This window comes from Leuciscus leuciscus (genome assembly GCF_965113295.1).
Source record: "Leuciscus leuciscus genome assembly, chromosome: 25".
Lineage (NCBI taxonomy): Eukaryota > Metazoa > Chordata > Actinopteri > Cypriniformes > Leuciscidae > Leuciscus > Leuciscus leuciscus.
In genome coordinates, this window is record NC_138724.1 from 7,847,968 (window position 1) to 7,864,419 (window position 16,452).

Consider the following 16,452-nt stretch of genomic DNA (forward strand, 5'->3'; position numbering starts at 1 on the left):
TGTTACGCTCTTAGATGTTAGAAAAACATCCCTATTATCTCTAGCCTTGGCTACCGTATATAGACCGCCAGGGCCTTACGCTGATTTCCTAAAAGAGTTTGCAGATTTTCTCTCAGACCTATTAGTCAATGTCGATAAAGCACTAATTGTTGGAGATTTTAACATACACGTAGATAATCCAAATGATGCGTTAGGAGCTGCGTTTACAGATTTATTAAATTCATTTGGGGTCAAGCAAAACGTCACCGGACCAACACATCGTCTTAATCATACACTCGATTTAATTATATCACATGGAACCGATCCAACCGATATAGATATCATTCCACAAAGTGATGAAGTCACTGATCACTACATGGTAACTTGCATATTACGTACTGCTGTAATATGTCATGCGGCGTCGCGTTATCAACCAGGCAGAACAATCCTCCCATCCACCATAGATAATTTCTCAAATTGCTTATCTAATCTGTCTCAGCTGCTGCCTGAACCCAAACAAACAGATGAACTAGAAGAACTAACTAGCACTATGAGCACCATTCTCTCTAGAACATTGGATGTGGTTGCACCTATTAAATTAAAAAAGGTCAGAGAGAAAAATAAAGCACCATGGTATAACAATACTACGCATGTTTTAAAGAGAGAAACGCGTATTTTAGAGCGTAAATGGAAACAAACTAATTTAGAGGTCTTTAGAATCGCGTGGAAAGACAGTATGTCACGTTATAAAAAGGCCCTAAAAGCGGCCATGGCTGAGCACCTCCGCAAACTAATAGAAAACAACCAAAACAATCCAAGGTTTTTATTTAACACCGTGGCTAGACTAACAAATAAACAGACGTCACCCGAACAAAATATCCTGTTACAGTTCAGTAGTAATGATTTCATGAACTTCTTCACTGAGAAAATAGAAAGCATCAGAACCACAATTGTAAACGTTCAATCTTCAATCGCGCCTTATAATTCAGCTTCAATTATCACCGCGAAAGAACAATTACAGTGCTTTGCAACTATAGAACAAAAAGAGTTAAATAAACTTATCACTTCATCTAAAACAACAACATGTTTATTATATCCTATACCAACTAAACTACTGAAAGAAGTGTTACCTGTAGTGGAAGATCCTCTCCTCAATATTATTAACTCGTCTTTATCTTTAGGTCAGGTTCCAAGAACATTTAAACTGGCAGTTATAAAACCTCTCATTAAGAAACCACAATTAGATCATAATAATCTAGCAAATTATAGACCCATTTCAAATCTTCCATTTATGTCTAAAATATTAGAAAAAGTGGTGTCCGCTCAACTGGGCTCTTTCTTGCAACCAAATGAGATCTATGAAAAGTTTCAGTCTGGATTCAGACCGCATCATAGCACTGAAACTGCGCTCGTTAAAATCACAAATGATTTACTTTTAGCTTCTGACCAAGGCTGTATCTCAATACTAGTTTTACTTGATCTTAGTGCTGCGTTCGATACTATAGATCATACATTACTCTTAGATCGACTACAAAATTATACTGGTGTTCAAGGACAAGCACTAAGCTGGTTCAAATCATACCTATCTGACCGCTACCATTTTGTCTATTTAAATGGAGAAAAATCGATCATAACTCCAGTAAACTATGGAGTGCCGCAGGGATCTGTATTAGGCCCTCTGTTATTTTCAATATATATGATGCCACTTGGAAATATTATAAGGAAACATGGAATTAGTTTCCATTGTTATGCTGATGACACTCAAATATATATTTCATCACGGCCGGATGAAAACGCAAAATTTTCCAAATTGACAGAGTGTGTTAAAGATATAAAAGATTGGATGACCCGTAATTTTCTTTTATTAAATCCAGACAAGACAGAGGTAATACTTATCGGTTCAAAAAAACGCCCACAAAACCTCGCACAATACAACTTTAACATCATAGGATGTCCTGTTACTTTATCCTCTACAGTAAAAGACCTGGGTGTCATACTCGATTGCAACCTGTCTTTTGAAAATCATATTTCATATGTTACAAAAACAGCATTTTTCCACCTTAGAAACATTGCTAAGCTACGTAATATGCTATCAGTTTCTGATGCAGAAAAGTTAGTTCATGCATTCATGACCTTGAGACTGGATTACTGTAATGCTTTACTAGCTGGTTGTCCTGCATCCTCAATAAACAAGCTACAGTTAGTCCAAAATGCCGCCGCTAGAGTTCTTACTAGATCAAGAAAATATGATCATATAACACCGATTTTATCATCACTGCATTGGTTACCTATAAAGTTCCGTATTAATTACAAGGTATTGCTACTGACCTATAAAGCCCTAAACGGCTTAGCTCCAGTCTATTTAACGGATCTTTTATCACCCTATAATCCATCGCGCTCTTTAAGATCACTAAATTCAAGGCTTTTGGTCATACCTAGGATATCCAGAACCACCAAAGGAGGGAGAGCATTCTCACATTTGGCTCCAAAACTCTGGAATAGTCTTCCTGATACTGTTCGTTGCTCAGACTCGCTCTCCCAGTTTAAAACTAGATTAAAGTCGCATCTCTTCAGCCAGGCATTCATATAATCCTACAGTTCAAACTACAATCCGGCCTCTAGCTCATAAATGCCAGAGGAGAACTGGCCCCCGACTGAGCCTGGGTTCTCCCAAGGTTTTTTTTTTTTTCTCCATTAGGTCACCTGATGGAGTTTTAGGACACCATTAGGTCACTTGATGAAGTTTTTCGGTTCCTTGCCACTGTTGCCTTTGGCTTGCTCAGTTGGGGATATTTAATTTAATTTTATCAATCAATAAATTCCTCTTGAAACAAACTTTGTTGTATTATTTTAATTTAATACTGTGAAGCTGCTTTGATACAATCTGTATTGTGAAAAGCGCTATACAAATAAACTTGACTTGACTTGACTTGACTTGACTAGTACCTGCAGTTGTTCATAGAAGTCAACTTTGGCTGATGGAGGACGGTAAAGGCAAACCAGAGTAAAAGTCATCTCTGCAGAGAGGGACATTTTTACTGAAACATTTTCAATTTTGACCTCACTTGGCACACTTAGTAGTGAATACTCCAAATTATTTTTCACATACAGCAATACACCCCCACCTGATGATTCTTTAAGCTAAGTTTCTGATATGCCTACTATATCAATATTTGAATTCCTGAGAATATGGTCCAGTTGTTCACGTTTAGGGAGCATACTGCGTATGTTAAAGTGAGCACAAAGAAGCCCTTTTGGCTTATTTTTATTGAGTGTCATCACTCTAGCTTGTTTCTGATTGGAGAAAAATGACATGTTGCAACCATCCCCTGTTGCAACTGTCCCCGGTCTCCCCTACGTACGCCAGAACCTGCGCAAGGTTCACTTTATAAATCACATTTATCTGAATATTGTGCGCAGGTGCACGTGCTTATAGCTTACCCCAATCTCCTCCCGAAATAACCATATTTGGAGGTTAAGACCGCCTATTTTGAATATGTATGATCTCCCTCCATATTAATATGACCGATAAGATCTGTTTGGCTAAAAATGGAAGAACAGAAACGAAAAGCAAAAAAAAAGAAACTTCACCGACTGCGAGATGGAGGTACTGCTGTCTGAGGTGGAGGGCCGAAAAAAAGTTTTATTTGGTGGGCTCTCTGCGGGCATTTCAAATAAAAGAAAGATATTAGAATGGGAGCAAGTAACAGAAGCAGTCAATGCTGTTACCTTGGTGCCTCGCACAGTCCAAGAGACAAAAAAAAAAATGGTCTGACTTAAAAGTAGTAGTAAAGAAAAGAATATGTGCACACAGGTGCAGTGTCGTAACAACTGGTGGTGGTCAAGGAATCACTGACCTCTCAGCCTTTGATGCAAGGGTGGGTGCGATTATAGGGGAAACAGGATTAAGTGGAGTTCTTCCAGAATTCCAAGGTGATACGGATGTGATTTGCAGTGACGATGGTAAGTAATTGATTTATCTACACATTATATAAGTTTTTGTCTGTTTAAAATTCTGCTTTTTTATTGTGGATAATTTAAATCAACCAATTCAAATTCCGTGGAAGTGGAAAGTCCTAAAATATCCAAGTGACAAATCTAGCAATAGATGCAGCTGCCCTTAAGATATACGTTTATTAAAATAGTCGATTTTCCTGTTTATTCAAATGCTAAAAATGTAACTTAAGACAAAAGCAAGTCATCAAGTGCACATTTTATTTCACACATTTACAGATATGCAATACAACCTTTATTTAATTAAACGTTTTTTAATGATTAAAGGAACAGTTAATCCTGGAATGCCTTCAAGCCCGGTGAGTGGTCCAAGTGGGGTAGACAAGGGATGTAGGCTTAGATCCTACGTGCCACCGCCGCCGCCATCCTGTGTGCCTCCACCACCATCCTGTGTGCCACCACCGGCATCTTGTGTGCCTCCACCAACGTCCAGTGTGCCGCCATCATCAAATGCCCAAGCAACCCCATCCTGTGCGCAATCCAGTGCATCATCATCATCATCATCATCATCATCATCATCCTTTGTGCCACCACCGAGCGCTGGTAACTCAAGGCGTGTACTGACGGAAGAAGTCATGCAGACCCAACGTCACATGGTTCATGCTGTTAATGCGGTGTGTTCCGAACTGAAAGAAATAAAAACAATTTTGTCAGAAATAAGTGGTTCACTTAAAGAACTTGTGAAAAAATAAAAAGTTTGAATTCACTTGCCTTTTTACATTCCATGTATTACATTTATACGCCGCTGTATTGCCATAGCATTATGCACTGCATTAGGAGGGCCAGGGTCGGGTTCATTATCTTCAGTATGGGCGTTCGATGGAACAGGTATACCATTCTTTTGAGCAATGTTGTGCAACACTGCGCAAGCCACCACAATGCGGCAAACCTTTGTAGGGCTGTACAATACTGTGCCACCAGACCTATCCAAGCACCTCCAGTGTCCTTTTAGCAGACCAATAGTGCGTTCGACCACTGAACGCGTCCGGCAATGCTTCTCGTTATAACGCCGTTCTTGTTCGGTTTGGGGTCTAGTTAGTGGAGTTAGCAGCCACGTTCTAAGGGGATAACCACTGTCTCCTGAGAGGTAAAACATTTACTTTTTTTTTTTTTAAGAAAATATAACAAAACAATGAATGTAAATACAATGGGACAATTAATATAACATTTCAAGTGCTAGGCAGAGGTAACAATTATAAACAATATTATAAGAATACTTTAAAGAAAGTACTTGTAAAATAGCCTACAGATAGCTTTTTGTTTTTTCCAGGGCAATATTGATTCAATATAACATTTCACTTAATTTTTAAATGCTATAAAACATGTTTTGTTTCCTGAAAATTTGCATTGATTAATGTGAAATTTTGCTTTAAAAAAATATTAAAATAAGTGTGGGTTTGTTTATCATTGGAGATTATAATTATACCTAAAAGAAAAAACATTTTAAAAGGTATGCTTTAAACACATTTGCATCATTACTCAATTACAATTACATGCGCATTCCTGCCGACTTACCAAGAAGCCATCCATCACGCACAGCTCCTGTTGCAGTCTGTTCCCTACACTGCTGTTGGACAAAATGTAGGAATCATGAGTTGACCCAGGCCATCTCGCAACTATATTTGTCAGAGACATATGCGCATCACATATGCTCTGCACGTTCAAAGAATGAAAATGTTTTCGGTTAACAAAAGCAAATTCATTCTCAGATGGTGCCTTTATTGCAACATGAGTGCAGTCAATAGCACCGATTACATTGGGAAAACCGGCGATTGCTGCAAATTGCATTTTGATGTTGGCCTGTTCAGCTTGCGTGTAAGGAAAACGGATGTATCGGGGTGCCATCCCCACTATGGCATCCCATACATATGGCATGACACGGCTCAGGGATGACTGCGACATACCCGATCGGTCTGCCAACTCTCGCTGGAAAGTACCAGTGGCCAAGTGGCCTAATGTGGTCAATACTTGTACAGGAACACACAGCGCGTGGTTTCTCCGCAAGGGTCTTTCCAATACTGGCCGTAATTCAGAACACAATTCCAAGAGGATGGCTCTTGGGAATCGAAATCGGCTCATGAGCCAATCATCATCATGAGCAAGGAAATCTTCACGGTCTCTGAAAACACGCTCCCTCCGTAGAGCGTCATTAGCAAGGTCTTCAAACAGCGCTAGAGCATCCATTATGATGATATGTTATATACGCACATACCTTTTTATAGCCCATTCGTTAAAAAAAAAAAGTAAATTCAAAGTATTTGCACCTGGTTAAGAATGCTGATAATGATAATTCAGGTTGATGCAATTTGATTTATTGGGTGATGTAATAGGATAATTTTGAAGTTTTTCATTTTAAATAGTTATTGCTATTTGGGCCAGTTGGTGTCGCCAAAACACATACTCTTCTAAAAGAGTGCGTACGCACGGTCAAGAGCATCCTTACGGTGCGCACTTATTTACGCCAAGTTTATTTTTTATAAATCCCGATATGTGCGTGGAAAAATGCGTACGCATATTTCTATGCCCATTTTGTGCGTAAGCAACGTTTATACATCAGGCCCCTGGTGACAGACACAGGTGAGGCTGCCTGTGTTACACTGGGCCCTGGTAGCTGTGCATCCTCTCTGAAAAAAACACAAAAACAAATAAGTTAGGACTTGCATTATCAATTTGGCCAAAACATATCGATTCATCACTACAAGAGATAATGTTATTCAAATTGTGAATTGAGGTGAATAAATATTACATTAGTTATCAAAAGGAGACCACCAAGAACAGCCTACATGCCTACAACATTACTATTTGTGTACCCCAGTTTTACACAAGAAAATTACTTTTACATAAAGTAAACACTTTGCTAAAGGCGCAGTCAATTTGTCAAAGTTCAGATACACAAAGCAGCACAGCACAGCTTATTTTAGCCAAGATGGTCACAGTTAGCCTAGTACAAAGTGCACCATGCGAACAATGTTTTTATAAAATAAATACGCTTACCCGTCTTCAACTGGATCTCTTCTGTGATCATAATCCTCATCTTCATCAGAAGAAAATCCATCAGGCTCGGAAACTCGCCTTTCATCCTCGTCGCTGCTCTCCAAAACCGCCACAAGTCCTAGGCTTTCCTCTTCTTTATGTTGTTGCCATGTTTTTTTCGCGGACTTTTTCTTTCGCGGACTTTTTTTTACTCTTTCTCTCTCCATGTCAGCTTGGTATTTTCCTCACCGTGAGGAGATGGGAGGGTACTTAGGGATTTCAACCGCATCTATTGGTTGGTTTCACACAAAATGCAGACAGGCAAGCTAGCCCACCAATCACGCAAGGTGAACGGTCATCTTGTCTTCCCTCTTGCTCTCTGTATGAGTCACGTACGATCTCGCAAGAATAAGGACGTTGAAGCTGAGAATCTATCGATTACGGCAAAATCAGAACCATTTATGTGTGCTGCACAATCGCGGAGATATTAATAGAAACATTTAGTAAACATCGAGTTGACGCGCCCGCGCGTCATCCGACCTCAGGGGGTTAATAACTTGTCAGGAGTTTGGTGCTGTCTGAGTTTGAGGTACAAACCCATTTTGGATCCCTGGCACTGTTTCCAATTCAGCTGTCATGCTGACAGCCAATGTCACGTGACCATTGATGCACGCTGCAGTTGTTTGTAGCCTCTTAGCTGCTACGCTAGCAGTAGCAGCCCCTGCGGCCGCCGTGTTAGATGCATCGAGGGCTATTGTGGATTGTATCTCAGCTGCCAATCCTTCTCCTCCTCCTTCCGCGATCCCGACTCCACCACAGCCCGAGGACACCCTGGGCACAAAGTCCGATGTGCCCATGGCAGTCCCCATGGGTCCTCCGGTGCGCGTCGATGGGCGCAACGCCTCGCGCGCTGGGATGCCGGCCTCCACCGCGCCGACCACCGCCAGTGGACCCACGCTCGCCGCCACTCCAACGGAGCCACCCGAGGCCATCGACGGTACAAACACCCCGGTCTCCAGGCCCACAGGTGAGTCTGAGCCAGTACCGTAGTGGCCAGAGTAGCTGTTGGTGGCCAACGTAATAGTAACCCGGGGTTCACGTTCCGCCAGTCTTTTGAGGGGTCCCGGACATTGGTGTATGTCCCCGGATAAGAGTAGGCAGATGGCAATTATAAGAGTACGGCTTTGAGGAATTTGTAGAGTGCGTACACTGCTTTTCCTGCTTTTAATTGAGCAGTAGAAGAGAGATGGAAAAACAAAAGCCGCAGCAACGGCGTGTCTCCCCCTGTTTCACCAGCTGGCCTCTTCAGTCCCTCGGTGAAGGGCTTCGCGGAGCGATACACAGAGGTGCAGAAAACGTCTCAGGCTATGAGACACTTTTTGCCGCGCGCTAAAAAGCAGCCGCCCGCTCGGAAAACAGCGCCCCCCACCACCGCCTCACAACATCGCCAGGCTCGGGATGCACGTCAGCGCTCGTGCTCTACCAGCCACCGCAGACCGCCTCCTGCCCGGGGACCCAGGCACAAGCTTGCGCCAAGCTTTGAGACCCCCAAGTCTTCCTAGCCCCCCTAGGAAGGCGCCGATAGTTAAGTCCCGCCGCGGCCGGACCGCCATTGAAATCAGCACGAACCGCTCTCTCAGTTCCCTCAACAGAGGTGACTCGAAGAGTCTATTTAGCAGCCAACGAGTCAGTTCCTCAACTCGCTCGCCTGCACACAAACGCCGTTTTTACGGCGACCCACATATATCTCAAAAAGAGCATTATGTCTGGTCATATTCCGGCTCAGGCCGAAGGTGTTTTAAATGTAGGACAGGTGCCCACTGCCCAATGCCCACCCCTGCACAAAAACACTACCCTTTCTGTGTGTCACACTCATCCAGGGTCGAAAACAATAAAGCTGGCTCAGGCCGCTCGACTGCTAAGTGTAGGAAAAGTGCCCACTTCCCAGTGTTCACCCCTACACACAAGCACTACCCATGCAGTGTCTCACACCACCACAGGGTCCATATCAGTCAAACCGGCTTATGCCATTCATATTTCAAGTGTAGGAAATGTGCCCGCTGTACAGCGCCCACCCCTGCCTGTGTATATGACTGTATCTGCGCTACGCACACACATAACGCCTCAGCGTATGAACCAGGGCCGTGCACAGACATTTTGAGGGGCAGTGGCTTAAACCAAAAAAGGGGGCACTATAAGGAGTTTGAATGAGGCAGTATCATCTTAATACAGAAAATTAAAAACAACTCTTTTATATGGGCAATAAGATTACAATTAGGATTTAGTGCAAAATCAAGTTATGTTGTTATAATTACTCTTCCAATTAAATAATTCAATGTCAATGCCAGTTTAACTGTCTGATGCTCAGTGGGCTCTCACTCTCTGAGCTGCCTCATCCTATGGAAGTATAGACATTTAATTTAATATTATACAGTTAAAGTATAAATTGAAATGATATACAGGTTACAACAGTTATAAAGTCACACCGGGGTAAAATGCGCATTTGACTTAATTCTCTTTTATACCACTCAATGGCACAAATTCTGCTCAGCACTTTTTTTCATAAACGCTTTTGATGATGGACTTGGAAATTTGGCTGATCATTGACTTGATCAAAGTTGATTCTGTGCTAATTTAATCTACCATTTTATATATATTTTTTTATGTTTTAGACTTATGGAGCAATTTAAATACAAAGATCTCAAGAATCTTGTTTCTGTATTTTTAAAATGAAAAATTTGACAGATAGCCTATATTTATTGAACAAACATTTATTATTTAATTGATCAAAATAACTCAAATTGTTATAAACTTTGCTAAAGTGATTGGTTTGAACAAGTATCAACTTAGACATTATGAAAAGCATATTAATTTAGCTTAAGTATTTTTATCAATACTGTGTGTCTTACCATGCCCCGTGTGTACCTCCTTGCCACCTCATACATTAATACGATTTTTAAACAAACCACCTTTCTGATTTATTTTCACACAAAATCTGTTGCTCCATAAATTTTCAAACATATATTGTTCGGCAATCATACATTGGGAGTAGTGAAAATTAGAATTCTTGTTCAATCAAATTATTTAACCTGATCTAATCTAATATAAATAACACTAATAAATAAATCACGAATAAATAAATAACATTTTCTATTGTTTGCAGATTTTGTAGACAAAAAAACAATGCTTTCACAAAATTAGAAGAACAGAGTGAGAAAGAGCAAAGACAAAGCCTAAACATTGTTGCAAAACATTGCAAAAATTGAATCAAAGTTCTAGAAAGCCAGAGGGTAAATCATTATGTATAGAATATTTAGCAGACAGTTTTTCACACTTTAACTCCTGTAAATATATTTCCCATTATATTCAGTTGCCTTAGTTGATATAGTATCTATCAATAACATAGCCTACATCATATTTATAATATTTTAATGAGACCATATTAAGATTATACATAATAAAAAGGTAATATACTATATATTATCTAAGTGTGATCTAATTTAAATGAATAGTACCTTAGTATAGTTGCTTTCCTGTAGCTCAGTGGTAAGAGCATTGCGTTAACAACGTAAGGTTGTGGGTTCGATCCCAGGGGATTGCACATACCTATGTATAAATGTATAGGATAATGTAAGTCGCTTTGGATAAAAGCGTCTGCCAAATGCATAAATGTAAATGTAGGTTACAAGGTGGCTAACGGCACAAAACACATTTGCTTTTCTTCCAAGAACATGGATGTTGCACGAGTTGTAACTTGTTAGCACTATTTGAAGACCAAGAGCAAAACATTTTGCGACAGAAATACAAAAACATATTAACAAAATACTAATTTTGTGGATCGACTACTGTCTGTAATGTGGATTGTAATTTGTAATCGACCTGTGAATGGGACGAAATTCTATTCTGAAACTGTCGTCGGAGAGCGGGCACATGCTTGTCTACGAGTGACGCTGCGAAGCGAGCAGGAAAACACGGAGCGGATTAGCGGAATCAGTGGATCTTTAGCGGAGCGATAACAGAACGTTTTTATGGGAATCTTCTGGAGGGTTAGGGAGGGGGGCGAGAGGGGCACCTCAGCTGATGAGGGTAGAAGGGCAGTGGCTCTAGCCACCGGGCCACCCCCCTGTGCACGGCCCTGGTATGAACCCAGCTCGCGCTGGCAGTGTCTCGAGTGCAGATCACGTGTCTGCCTCTCAGCGCACACACTTTGTGGAAAGCTCGCCGTGCCTCGCGCCGCGAGCCCACAGAGCTGTGCCTGTAATAAAGCATCTCCCCGTTCATACGGCCGGGGTGCCGGTTACAGAACCACTGCACGAAGTACTGTCTGCCCCATTCGAAATGATGAACGAAGTACGTCATCATGGCCGGGTCTCCGGGTCCCCGTACCTGAGCGACCGGAGCCCAGATTTCATTCTACCCCTGTCCATTCACGCGAAAGCGTGGGAAAGCATCCCAGGGGCTTCAAAATGGGTGTTAAAGATAGTGAAACAGGGATACTCGCTACAATTCACTCGCAGACCACCGCGCTTCACAGCCCGGGTCGAAACTTTGGTGAATCGGGAAGTAGCACACCTACTTCGCACCGAAATAGCGAATTTGCTGAAAAAAGGGGCTGTGGAAACCGTCCCCTTGGCAGAAAGCGAGTCGGGGTTTTACAGCCGTTACTTCTTAGTACCAAAGAAGGATGGCAGGCTCTGCCCTATACTAGATCTCAGACGCTTGAACAAAGCGCTGATGACGCGCTCGTTCAGAATGATCACAACCAGACAAATCCTCGCTCGAATTCGACCGGGGGACTGGTTTATATCAGTGGATCTGAAAGACGCCTATTTTCAGATCCAAATAGCAGCCCGTCACAGGCCGTTCTTGAGATTCGCCTTCGAGGGCCAGGCTTATCAGTACACCGTCCTTCCCTTCGGCCTGTCTTTAGCACCTCGTACATTTACGAAATGCATGCACACGGCGCTCGCGCCCCTCAGACGAAGGGGCGTGAGAGTCCTGAACTATCTGGACGACTGGCTAATTATAGTCAAAAGAGGAATTGGTGCTACACAAAGCTCTACTGCTGACCCATCTCGAGCAGTTGGGTCTCAGAATCAACTGGGCCAAGAGTATTCTATCCCCCAGCCAGAAAATATCCTTTCTGGGGATAGAATTGGACTCCAGCTCTATGGTGGCGCGCCTGACGCGAGAATTCGCGGCAGCGATCCAGCGCCTAGCGGCGACATTCACTGTAGGGAAGAATCTTCCCCTCAGAGTGTTTCAGAGGATGATGGGTCTCATGGCCTCAGCCTCGTCGGTTCTGCAGCTGGGTCTGCTGCACATGCGCCCTTTTCAGCCGTGGCTGAGACGGCGGGTGCCAGCGCGAGCATGGACATCAGGTCTGCTTCGTCTCACGGTGAATCAGATATGCGTTGCAGCTCTGAAACCGTGGATGAGACCCGGCTGGTACCAGTCCAGCGTGAACCTGGGCATCGCCTCACGAATCAAAGTAGTCACGACAGATGCTTCCAACATGGGTTGGGGCGCCCTATACGAAGGGAGACCTTCAATGGGCCTGTGGTCAGACGCGGAGAAGCGTCTACACATAAACTGTCTAGAGATGAAAGCGGTCGAAAACGCCCTTCAGTTCTTCCTCCCCACATTAAGGAACCACCACGTTCTAATCAGAACGGACAACACGTCGGTGGTGTCCTACATAAATCGCCAGGGCGGCCTCAGGTCCCGGAGCCTTCTTGCAATAGCAAAATGCCTCCTCATATGGGGCCAGCACAATATGCACTCGCTATCCAGGGCAAAACTCTCCCCAGGGGAGTGGTCCCTGCACCCCCTGACGGTGCGAAACATCTGGGATATTTTCGGCAGAGCAGAGGTAGACCTGTTCGCGTAGCAGACCAACGCTCACTGCCCAATATTCTTTTCAAAAGAAAGAGACGCTGAGGAAGGACCTGTTGTCCCAGGCCCAGGGCGCAATTTGGCACCCATACCCCGAGCTATGGGCCCTACATGTGTGGGCGATCAACTATCACCATTTCACCTCCCGGAGGGAGTGCTGAACACGATCACAGAGGCTAGAGCTCCGTCTACTAGACGGCTCTATGCGTCCAAATGGTCAGTGTTCGCTGAATGGTGCTCAGCTCATGACTTAAACCCGCTAGATGGTGAGGTAACGGTGGTTCTTTCCTACAAGAGCTGTTGGACAGCGGGAGAACCCCATCCACGCTCAAAGTGTACGTGGTGGCCATAGCAGCATTTACGAAACCTGTAAATGGCCAGTCGCTGGGAAAGAACGACCTCATAATCCGTTTTCTCAGGGGTGCTAGGAGGCTGAATCCTCCTCGGCCACCCTCGGTTCCAGTTTGGGACCTTTCCACGGTCCTAGAGGCCATGAAAGGTGGACCATTCGAACCATTACATGTGGTAGAGCTAAAGTACCTGTCATTCAAAACCGCTTTTCTGCTGGCACTAGCCTCAGTAAAACGGGTGGACGACCTGCACGCGCTCTCGGTGAGTGCTACATGCCTGGAATTTGTGCCTAATGACTCTAAGGTCATCCTCAAACCAAGGCACGGTTACGTCCCAAAAGTGCTTGCGACTCCTTTTAGAGCGCAAGTTATTTCCCTCTCGGCCCTCCCTGCGTCTGACAGTGAGGCTGGGGTTAACCTCCTTTGCCTAGTAAGGGCTTTAAGGTTTTATGTGGAGCGCTCTGCTGCCTTTAGGTAAACGGAGCAGCTTTTCGTTTCATTCGGTGGCCGCGTCAAAGGGCTAGCCGTTTCGAAACAGACCCTGTCCAGATGGATAGTAGACGCAATTGCGTCAGCTTACGCGTCCAAGGGCATGGATTGCCCCTTGGGGGTTAGGGCCTACTCGACTAGCGGTATGGCCTCGTCGTGGGCATGGACAAGTGGGGTCTCACTTCATGACATTTGAATGGCAGCAGGCTGGGCCTCGATGTCTACATTTGTAAGGTTTTATAACCTGGAAGTACCTGCCTTACAGGCCAGACTGTTCTCAGTCTGATTAGGTTATATTAACATTGTCTACCCAACTCAGTTTGGTTAGACTGTTGATATGCTGCAACGCCCTGCAGGCTTATGCAGTTTAAGGTGGTCATACTGCCTTAACTGCGTATATATGTGTATACACCTATCTCATAACACCGAGTCGTCCCGCCCTGTTCTGCCGTTGCGATCACTTCACTTATACATGAGCCCCGGGCTACTGCCCTTGGGACATAAGTGTTGGAAACTCAGCACGCATGGCGCTTTACATAGGGTTCCCTAAGCTAAACTTACGCAACACGAGAGTACTCTCGTAAGAGAACGACACTCGGTTACTGATGTAACCTCGGTTCTCTCTAGAGAGGGAACGAGTGTTGCGTAGCCTGCCGTGCTTGTGCTGTACTTTGGTTTCGCTTCTAGTCGACTGAAATCACTTGTGCAACCTGGGCGAGGGGTTTTTATAGGCTGAAGCCACACCCCTTTTGGCGGGCCATGATGACAGCGCGGGAAGGCTTCCCATTGGCTCTGGAGTCATGCCAAGACGCACTGATAGGTTGCAGCAGTTGCCGCAGAGCAGCCAATAGGCGCGCGAGCTGTCTCGCCTATGTCTGCCTGCTGCAGCAAATTTTTACATTCTAAAAGCGTTTTACATTCTAAAAATTAAGGATCATTTTTTGCTTCAGTATTCTCGAGAAAAGGAGTTCTCCCGTAGCGTAAGCTAAACTTACGCAACACTCGTTCCCTCTCTAGAGAGAACCGAGGTTACGTTAGTAACCGAGTGCCGTTTATCGAGCTGATGTGGCCGTTGACACGTTTGTATGGATTGCCTCAGATCATTTGCATTTGAATAGCACGCTCTCCGTGGGCGTGTTCACATTAGCAGATAATGAGCTATAATGAGCTGAAATGAAAACGACTGACATCTCTCTCTTTTCATACAGATTACATAAACTGAGAATATTTGTTTTTTATATAAATTACTTCATTTAAAAGAAGAGAATTCAAGCTTTATGCCTATGTGCCTGTATGCCTGTGTGACTGAGTATTCGCTGAGTTACAGTTCATTTTCGGACGCGTTTAAGAATGGACTTCACTGACAGAGAGAAGGCAGAACTTGCATCATGTTTCTTTATTTGGCAAAAAGCACAACACTTTGTTTTTATTGTGAGTATACACAATACGTGATCTCTGAACCCAGGGGGTTAAGCAGCATGAATGATGTCCTGGTTAGTGCATTGTCATGGGTGACGGTGTTGTCCACACAGACCAAGGATCGCAGATTTGCATGTGATGGGCGTGGTTTGCATCGATGACCGTGAGGCATGGCTCCAAACAGCTGGGACAGACAAAGTTTTGTGAGAGTAAACAAACTTATGACAGGCAGCCCTATGGACATAGGGGGAACGACACAGGAGATGGAGAGATTTTATCACCTCAAGGCAACTCGGAGATGTATTAGAGTTAAGACTCATGAGTTCCACTGTGGTATATTTGATGGAAGTTATAGCCGAGGGGCAGCAAACAGTTGCTAGCATCCTAGCTCAGTTTGCTAATTCCATAACGGTGACAGGAGGCCAGGAAGACCACAGCACAGCAAAGTAAAAACTTATTTTGGATAGCAGTTTCATGAACCAGCAGAAATGGACCTGACAGAGGATCCATGGTAGGTCACTGTACTTCAGTAGCAGGTGTCGTCTGATGGGTTGATGGTGTAGAAAAGTTTGCAGCGGTAAGCTGCGTTAGACAGCTGTGACAAACACAGCAGAACCGAGCAAAACAGCAATTATGTTTCCTGATGTCCCTGATCCCTGATGTCTGGGGAGACCAGCGTGTTTAGGCTGGTTGTAGAGCATAAAATCCACAAAAACGTTGGTTAGATCGGAGATGAGAAGCGACGACAAACACACCAGCGTCCTCTCAGCTCGTTGAGATTTCCAGAGATATCTCCACACACTCCAACACTTCCTTTTTCAAAAGTGTGTTTAACTGTTTAATGCAGATCTCCTAGAAGTGGTAAATTCCTCACTTCTTTCTGGGACTTTTCCAAAGTCCCTTAAAATTGCAGTTGTTAAGCCCCTCCTGAAAAAGAGCAATCTGGATAGCAACATATTGAGCAACTACAGACCAATCTCAAATCTTCCTTTCATGGGCAAGATCTTTGAAAAAGTTGTCATCCCCATATACTGATTGGCTTCATCACCCTGTCTCCTCTCCACCAATAAGCTGGTGTGTGGTGGGTGTTCTGGCACAATATGGCTGCCGTTGCATCATCCAGTTGGATGCTGCACATTGGTGGTGGTTGAGGAGATTCCCCCTTCCATGTAAAGCGCTTTGAGTACCCAGAAAAGCGCTATATAATTGTAACAAATTATTATTATTATTATTTGCTTAAATACTGATACAGGCAAAACATCAGTTCTGGTACTACTCGACCTCAGTGCTGCATTTGACACTGTCAAACATACTTCTTGAGAGGCTGGAAAAC

General features: G+C 43.8%; 1 protein-coding gene and 1 long non-coding RNA gene across 2 annotated transcripts in view; one reads left to right on the forward strand and one right to left on the reverse strand.

The window, feature by feature from the left end:
• Positions 1-16,452, forward strand: part of LOC309489973 (uncharacterized protein) — a gene marked incomplete at its 3' end in the record, with an annotated part of 85,769 nt that overhangs the window by 8,421 nt on the left and 60,896 nt on the right. The window lies entirely within an intron of this gene.
• LOC309491156 lies at positions 4,181-5,540 on the reverse strand. The gene is made up of 2 exons (XR_014202947.1): positions 5,509-5,540; positions 4,181-4,619 (listed from the first exon to the last, which is right to left on the reverse strand). It is a non-coding gene; the product is annotated as an uncharacterized lncRNA (long non-coding RNA).